Source organism: Dermacentor variabilis, chromosome 9 (assembly GCF_050947875.1).
Source record: "Dermacentor variabilis isolate Ectoservices chromosome 9, ASM5094787v1, whole genome shotgun sequence".
NCBI lineage: Eukaryota > Metazoa > Arthropoda > Arachnida > Ixodida > Ixodidae > Dermacentor > Dermacentor variabilis.
Genome location: NC_134576.1, coordinates 106,234,530 through 106,243,104, shown reverse-complemented (window position 1 = coordinate 106,243,104; position 8,575 = coordinate 106,234,530).

Sequence of the window (8,575 nt, the reverse complement as noted above, 5' to 3'; positions counted from 1 at the left end):
GCATGACGCAAATCGCACACATGCGTGGGTGTGCCCGCAGCACGCCCATTGCACATGCCGTGACATCGACATTTGCCCACACTCGCGCAGAACGCCAGCGCCGCATACTCACATGGCAAACAGCGAAAGAGCTCAGTTTAGGCAGCGTGCGCGTGCGCTAAGCCTGTTTCACATTATGCGATTTTCAAAGCACCGGAAATGCAATTACAGTCGCAGTGCCTACCCCTCCTCCTCTCGCCTCCACCCCTTTTCAACTACAATCATCCGGTTGGTCGTACGTCGCAGTGATCGCTGCGATTATCCGTCGAAATTGCGCCGATAGCTATCTCGCGGTTTGTTTTTGGGAAATGGCCTCGGTCGCTCAGCACAAAGCTTATAGATACTTTATCTCTGAACGGTAGCTTAACAATCCTTGGACAGCGCAGCTAAAGGCCGATCCACACGACGGACCAAGTCCGCGGGCCGCTCAGTCACGTGATGCGACGTCACGGTCCGGCGCGGTCCGGCCAGAGCACATCCACACGGCGGACCGCCATAGCAGACGGCAGAGCAGACCAACCAGCTACACTCTCGGCCAGAGTGTTATCATTGTTATCATTCCGGCTCGAGTCCCACACAGTCGTGAACTGCTCAACGAGGGATACAAACTAAAGAAACCTCCTCGTCACTCGAAGAGGACACGGTGTTTAAAAAATATATCTGCTGCACGCACGTGTAGGCGGAACGGCGGACATGAAACGACTGGCTTGACTGGCTTTTGCTGAGCCGAAAACTAGATTGGATTTGGCTGAAGACACTCTGTTGCCGGACAACATTCGTTGGCTACGCCAAAATCGCTGCGGTTTTCATGCGTTCCGCCGCCAAAACGGAAGCGGGAAAAGCCTCGACGATTTGTTGGACCGCGAGGGCCGCGGTCTTGCGCGGGCCAACGGCGGTACGCACGAACTGGGGACGTCCTATCACGTGATGCGCGGACCGCGGTCCAAAAGAGCAATTTGGTCCGTCGTGTGGATCGGCCGTCATGCGACCCTTTCTTCTTTTTTTCACGTTGACTTAGCGCGGTGATAAAGTATTAAAATTAAATTATGAGGTCTTGCGGGTCACAACCACTGTATCGTTATCAGGTACGCCACAGTGGAGGCCTCCGTATTCATTTTACACAACCGTATTAATTTCGCCCCAATCGAAATGCTGCCTCCGTGGCCTGGATTTGAAACCGCGCCTTCGGGGATAGCCGCGCGACGCCAACGCCACTAGACCGTAACGACGGGTTATCGTAATGAATTTTGTACAATAGCGTATTGAACGCTTTCTCTAGGAGCAAACAGCCGTGCCAATTTAGTAAGAAGCGTTGATGTACTGTAAGCTCCATTTAAACAGTTCTTTTTCTTATTTCTCGTGTATGCTTTTTCTTTCCCGCGCGGAAACCAACATACCTTCAACATGTTACAGACTTTGTATCCTTACTGCACATGGATTGACCCTCACTTTAAAAGGTAATTGTATATTGCACTTACTTAAGTGCGTTTGTTTATGCTGCCAGTAACATGGAAGTATCCTAAGAAACCACTTGGCCGTAAACATCCTTGCCTTTCCTTGCTTTCTCTACCACCTGTAAAACATGCAACAATGAGGACAGGAGGCAAACAACCTGTTTTTTATTGCGATAGCAATTATATGGACATCCCAGGCGCATTTCCACCGTCGGCGTCGCCGTCACCGTAATATCCCGCGTAGGGTCCGAAGGCGAAAGCGTGCGAGGGAAGCCTACAATCGCGGCTCACTCTCGCCCACGCGAAGCAGAGCAACACGAGGAACCCAACGTTGCGAGGCAACGGGGGCAGGAGAGGGAGGGGGGAGCTGCGTTCTACTCAGGCTACAACTGCGTTCTACTCAGGCTAAAACTGCCGTCTGCTCAGGCTACAACTGCGTTCTACTCAGGCTACAACTGCGTTCTACTCAGGCTACAACTGCGTTCTACTCAGGCTAAAACTGCCGTCTGCTCAGGCTACAACTGCGTTCTACTCAGGCTACAACTGCGTTCTACTCAGGCTACAACTGCGTTCTACTCAGGCTACAACTGCGTTCTACTCAGGCTACAACTGCGTTCTACTCAGTCCACAACTGCGTTATACTCAGTCCACAACTGCGTTATACTCAGTCCACAACTGCGTTATACTCAGTCCACAACTGCGTTATACTCAGGCTACAACTGCGTATGTGGTGGTTGAGCGCCGTCGCGCGGCCGTATGTTGAGAGAGAGTGTGAGTGAAACATCTTTATTAATAATATTTGAATGGCGAGAGCAGTGTGGGAGGAAGCCTCAGTCCAGGGTCCCTAAGATGATTCCGGCGATGTTTCGAGCCCGTTGCGTCACAGCTCGCAGGACCTCGGGAGGGCATCGTCCCGCAGCTCTTTGTTGCGTAGGGGGTAAAGGAGAGTTGGCAAGGGAGGAAAGAGGTTTGCAGTGCACTCAATCGTGACGTGGAAGATTGTGGGCGAGCTGCCACAGCCAGGGCAACGATCTGCATAACAGTGTGGGTAGAATTTATTGAGAGAGACAAGATTAGGAAAAGTTGCGGTTTGTAACTGGCGCAATGCCACTGCTTCCTCCCGCGAGAAGGACGGCGGTGGTGCGGCGTGGGTGCGACGAATGCGTGTATAATGACGGAGTATGTCTTTATAACTGAGCAAGGGATCCTCCCACTCTGAACTAGTCGCCTCACCACGCCGAGTCGGCCGGAGGGAAATTTCTCGGGCAACCGCATGTGCGCGTTCGTTACCCGGCAGCGAGGTATGACCAGGGGTCCAGAGTAAGTGGATGAGGGGAGGTGTGGTTAGTGTATTTTGCGGGATCTGTTTGAGAATTTCGTGCGCCGCTCTCGGGATGCCATGTCCTGATAGGAACGCCCGGCATGCCTGTTGCGAGTCCGTCAATATATACACTTCCTTAGGAACACGGATGGCGTATCGAATTGCAAGAGCAACACCGAGAATTTCTCCGTAAGCGGCATTTGTTCCGTGCATTGCAGCAGAGTCTCTCAGGGATCCGGTGGCATCCAAAACTACCGAGGTATAGCCCTCTTGAGTGTGTGATGTGTCCGTGTATAAAGCGTGTGTTTCCGGGATGTTTGCAAGCATGCGGCCAATGTTATCGTACACGGGCTTTGCGCCGCCCTTTGTCATGCTCGGGGTGCATATTACGTGGCAATGGGTGAATACTTAGTGCTTGGCGTATCGCTGACGACAAGATCGTTGGACGGGTTTCAGACTAAAGGGGTGGGACAGAGTATCCTAGCCGTGTGAGAAGATGGCGGCCAGTAGGAGTGAGTAGGAGGCGCTGGCGATGGCTGACCCAATGTGCCTCTAGCAGCTCGCCTAGTGTGTTATGTATCCCTAAGTTAAGGAGATGGTGTGTGGAAGTATAGTTCGGGAGGCCATGGGCCAGCTTCGTCGCTTTGCGAATCATTGCGTCTATGCGAAGTTGTTGCGCTTGGGTCAACCGCGGAAATGGGAGATGGTATGTAAGGCGGCTGATCACGCATGCCACCACCAAGCGCAGCAGGTCCTCTTCTCGAAGGCCCGAGCGCCTGTGGGAAACCCTCCGGATCATGGCCAGAATTTGCTCAATCTGTCTGGATAGAAGGGAAACAGTGCAGTTTACCTGCCATCCGCTTGGACGTGTAGGCCGAGGATACGAGCACGATTAACCTGTGGTATCGGTGTGCCATCCACATGCACAGTGATAGGGGTAGTAGAGGAACGGCTCCGGGGGCGAATGATTATGAGCTCCGACTTTTCCGGAGCACATCTTAAGCCGCATTTTCTCGCGTACTCGGAAACTGCATCGATGCTTGCTGCAGTCGGTCCTGGATGGCTCCGTCGGAACACCGTGTCGACCAGATAGTAATGTCCGCATAAATAGCGTGGGCGACATCATGGATCTGGTCGAGTAGCCGGGGGAGCCCTGCGAGCGCGATATTGAATACAGTAGGGGAAAGAACTGAGCCCTGGGGTGTCCCACGTCCTACAAGGCGAATCGTACCGGATCGATGCGGTCCCATTCCTACGGTGGCTGTGCGATCTCGAAGAAATGCGCGGATATAGTTGTACATACGAATTCCACAGTGTGAGAGTGACCTGCGTTTGGGGGCAGGGTCTAGGTGCGTCGGCGTCTCGTAGCTTCGTGCGTGTTGTGTGTTCTCAGCGCCTCATGTTGCGTTGAAGCGATCGACAGCACGAAGGTCACTTCGCTCGCTGCTGCTGCCGCGTTTCCTGATGTCAGCTTTTTGGCAGCGAGTGTCCGCGGTCGTCGAGTCCGATGCGTTCATGCTTGCGGTGCGCGCTGACACCATGCTTGTTAATTTAGTTGACAAGCGAATGTTTACAAGTTGATAGGGCCGATAAAAGTACTATCCTTACTTTGTATGGCTCAGTGATAATTTTCTATCGCAATCGCTGCTTTGCCTTTCGTGCGAAACTGCGAATTTTTTATAAGTAGTAGATGACGCATTAAACAAAAGCAAATCAAAATGGCACTGCGAAGTGCAGCCAGTTGCATATTGCATACTTTCAAGTGCGGATGGTTGTTGCAGTTCCGCAACTAATCGGGTGAGCAGACGTATCACGAGGCATAAGCGATGCCCAACGAGAGAGAAGCAATGTTCCTCGTGAGTTTGCAATTACACGTATTACTACATAAGCTCGTATAACCACACCCTTTTATTACTGCCTTTATAATTAAAGCATCATTTAAGGTATCGTGCAAGATATGAAGACAGCATGACATTTTTGTGTCTTAATCTTCTTTTTTTGTTAGATTGTGAGATGCAGGCGCTTACTCGTTTATTTCGTGGTGTGGTTTAATGGCGTGTATGTGTGTGTGTGTGCAGACTCCCCAAAATTCTACTGTGCCTAGTTCACACGGACTCAGACTCAGCCAAATTTATGGTCAGCCAAGCTTGCTCCTCACTCATATTTGCCGCACTCCTGCTCAGCCAGACTCACACGAACTCAGCCTCCCAGGTCGGTCCAAATTTTAAGTTGGTGAACTCACTCTTGAGTGAGTTCGCCGACTTATGTATACGTTATATGACATTAAAGCTGTGACTTATTTGTGCGGTGCATGAACGAACCTTGCATAGTAGGCTGTTCTGTGTCTGATAAAAATAAGGAAAATTGTACACGTTGCAGTCAGTCTTGTAGATTTTATTTAAACGTTACATGCAAGCTTCACCTCATGTCGATTCCCTCAAGCGCATTGGATCTGCATCATAATTTTTGCCAATACTGCTGGCTAATCTTGGTCATTACACGGTGGCCACATTTTGTACATTTCAACACACAGTTGGATGAATGGTTGTGGTGCAATATACCAAAAAAACTTACATCACTGCAAATACAACAGTGAGAACATGATACAAACACAAACCAGGCTAGCGCCTAAGATTTAAGTTCAAAACATAAATTCCGTTTCGCGTTCAGTAATAACACACAGATCATCTGCGGCTTCCTTCAGGGGCAGACGTGGGCTTTCGGGTTGGTGCTTACTGCTACGCCTGGTGCGAGAATACGGCTAAAAGCAGGCACCGCTTATGCGCAATATCTTGGTTTCACTTCGAAACAAAATTATAAATAATGTTTGGTTGCGTTCTCGTGCGGGCCAAAAATATTGTTTTTCTTTTTTCGTTTTTGTTTTGTTCCTACGCACTGTTGGCAGGCGATTCTCTCAGATAGCTGGAATAGGTGCATGGGGTTTGTTCACTGTGGCTGCGATGCGGCGAATTAAACGCGTAAGCGTTCTTTCTGTTTAAATGACGTCGTTTCAATTGTCAAATAACCTAATGGTTCGCGCATTAAGTCATTTTATACGTTTTATTTGGTGGGTTCTCTTGCTTATACAGCAAAATAATCGGTGTGCGAGAAAAAAAGTTATTTTTGCATACCTCTTGTAGACGGTGATTTAAGGAAAAGGAGCTGGAGCTGTCCACATGATCTACTTATTTTACCTGCGAGTATACTCAACAATAAATGTGTGTCGCAGCTGCTTAGTGGTGTGTGAGATTATGCCAGTGCTGCATATGTGCGTGTGTTCTAAAATGATTGAATTTCGAGAATGCTCGTAAGGATCTAATGTGCATATCTGCAGTTTATGGATACATGTAAAAGACTCAGCATCAAGTGCATGTGAACGGTCCCACAGGCCCGGAGTCGATCATGCAAACAGATTCGCTGCACACATTTGTCACCAGAAAAGATATGCCACATGAAATGGCATGCAAGGAAGTGTTGAAAATATTGCACAGTTAATAAAACGCCTGCGCTATTAATATGTTGGTTCATGCACTCGATTTCGTCAATATTAGGCGCTCGTCTCTTGATTGGCACAGAAATACCCGGCACACCATTAGGCTGTCTTTCTGTTGTGGCCTTTGTAGAAGCATCATTGTTCAAAGTGCAACAATTAAACAGATTCTATGACTAGCTTGTAGATTCGCCAGTACAATTCCGGTTGCGCTGATCCACCTGTCCAGCAATTCCCTGTTACTGAAGAGAAACCTGCAAATAAAAACACCGCTCCGCATGCAAGAAAATGCTCTCAAATGCGCGTCTGAAACGATTGTGATGCATCACGAGAGTTGTCTACTCGCGTGATGTTCTGAACAAGAAGATACATTCGTTTACTTACATGTGAAGGTAAATGCCAGAGCCCTTCGGGGCTTGGGTGTGGCACAAAGGGCACGAAGGTGTCACAGCGTCCGATGTCGTCGCGCGTTCACATGTCGAATGTAAACTGCACGAAACTACTACGCACCCAGTAGCACAGAGATTCTAAATCGAAATTCGCGCCGTGTTTTATTGAATGCATGCGTACGTAGTGATTGACATAAATTACGCACTCAGCAAGCGCTTTCTGTAAACTCAATATTCACCCTCAGAAAACCATCAGGTATGCATTTTTTTTTTTTAATGACGAAGCATAAGGCGACTTGTTTTGTACTTGTTTGACTTGTACTGTTTGACTTGTACTTGTACTTGTTTTGAGTCCTTTTAATAGTAATTGCGCTGGCCCCATTGACAAGTAGCAACAGGGCGGTGCCTTAGCGGTTCTCCCTTTTTCGGCCCATCTTTTCCTCTAGAGTTGGTTAACTGTAGGGGCTTAAGTACGTTCAAATAATCCGCGCAGCTTGACGAATTGGTGAAGCCGTCATAAATGCCGCCCCTGTTAATTTAAAGTTACGATTCTGAATGATGTGTCTATTAAAAAAAATATGAAGAGAATTGTCTCAAACCAATTTGTGAGAGAAGCAACCTTTTCGTCGCTTAGCAACGGCATAAAGCGAGCGGACGCGGGAAGCGTTGTCCGTTTGTGAAGACCTAGCAAAAAGAAAAGTGGTCCCTCTTTGAGCGCGCTCACTGAAAACATCCTGGCGGCGCTGCGATCGCTTTAGCGTTCTGGCTCTGATCGCTTCTTCGCCGGCACCAGTCTGTACCAAAAGTTCATTTACCCACAAAAGTTATGTGAATCAGCCGAAGACGCCCCTCAATTAATATTACATCTTCTGACAAACTATATATGATACATTGCTTTACTTTAAATTGCTAATTTTAGCAGATTGTTATATAAGCTCCGTGCAAACGCGTTTGCAACGCTGCCCATTCGTACGCACAGTTGGTGTTTTTTAAGACGAAGGCGTTAAATGCCTCACCAGACGGTGGCCCTGAAAACGCGGCGTGCGGTACAGAAAGTCATGTGAGCTCGCCTCGTGCAGAGACGTGCTCATGCCACTGCTCTCGCATTCGTCGTCGTCCTTCTTCCACAGCTGGCTCCGGCGCCGGCCATCATGCAAAAAAGAAAAAAAAAAAAAGATAAAGTCAATTCAGGTACTCGAACCCACGACCTTTGCGGTTAATTAGGGTGAAGTTAACTAAGACACAGTTAATTAAGGTAGCGTCAGTTAAAGCACTAGAACCCACGACCTTTTGTGGTAGGACAATTGTAGCAACGCATTCGAATGAGGATGTCAAGTAATTTAATGAATGTCACTTGAGCACGCTGACTTTCGCCTTGACCCACTTTGGCATGTGCTAAAGCGACTATTTTTTTAACTAGTTTGAGCTTTGAGTACTAGCTTGATCGTTCATGTAAGCTCAACTGCGCACGGCTCGTTCGCAAAAACAATCCCAACGCCGATCGACGTCGCAGTACGTGTTGCCCAAGTGATCTCTGGGCAAATTAAAGGCGGCTGGTCTGGTTCGGGTTACGCTCTCGCTCGCAGGCAACTTTTGTAACAAGCGTAACCTTACGTTTTTTGTTAGTTCCTTAGTTGACGAGCTTTTGTTAGATTTTACAACTTCTATAAAACTTCGTTTTAAGCGCATGCTTTCTTCTTTACGTATATTCAAGGGGTTTTATAAAAGTACCCATTATGTAATGGCTTTGTATAAACGAGAAAGAAAGGTGGTAATTAACGCACGTTCTGCAAAATCGCCTCGGTTATGCCGTAAAGCGAGCTGCTTCCCCACATCAGCAAAACTTCGGTGCATGGATGTTTTAAGAGCATCGCCTTTGAAA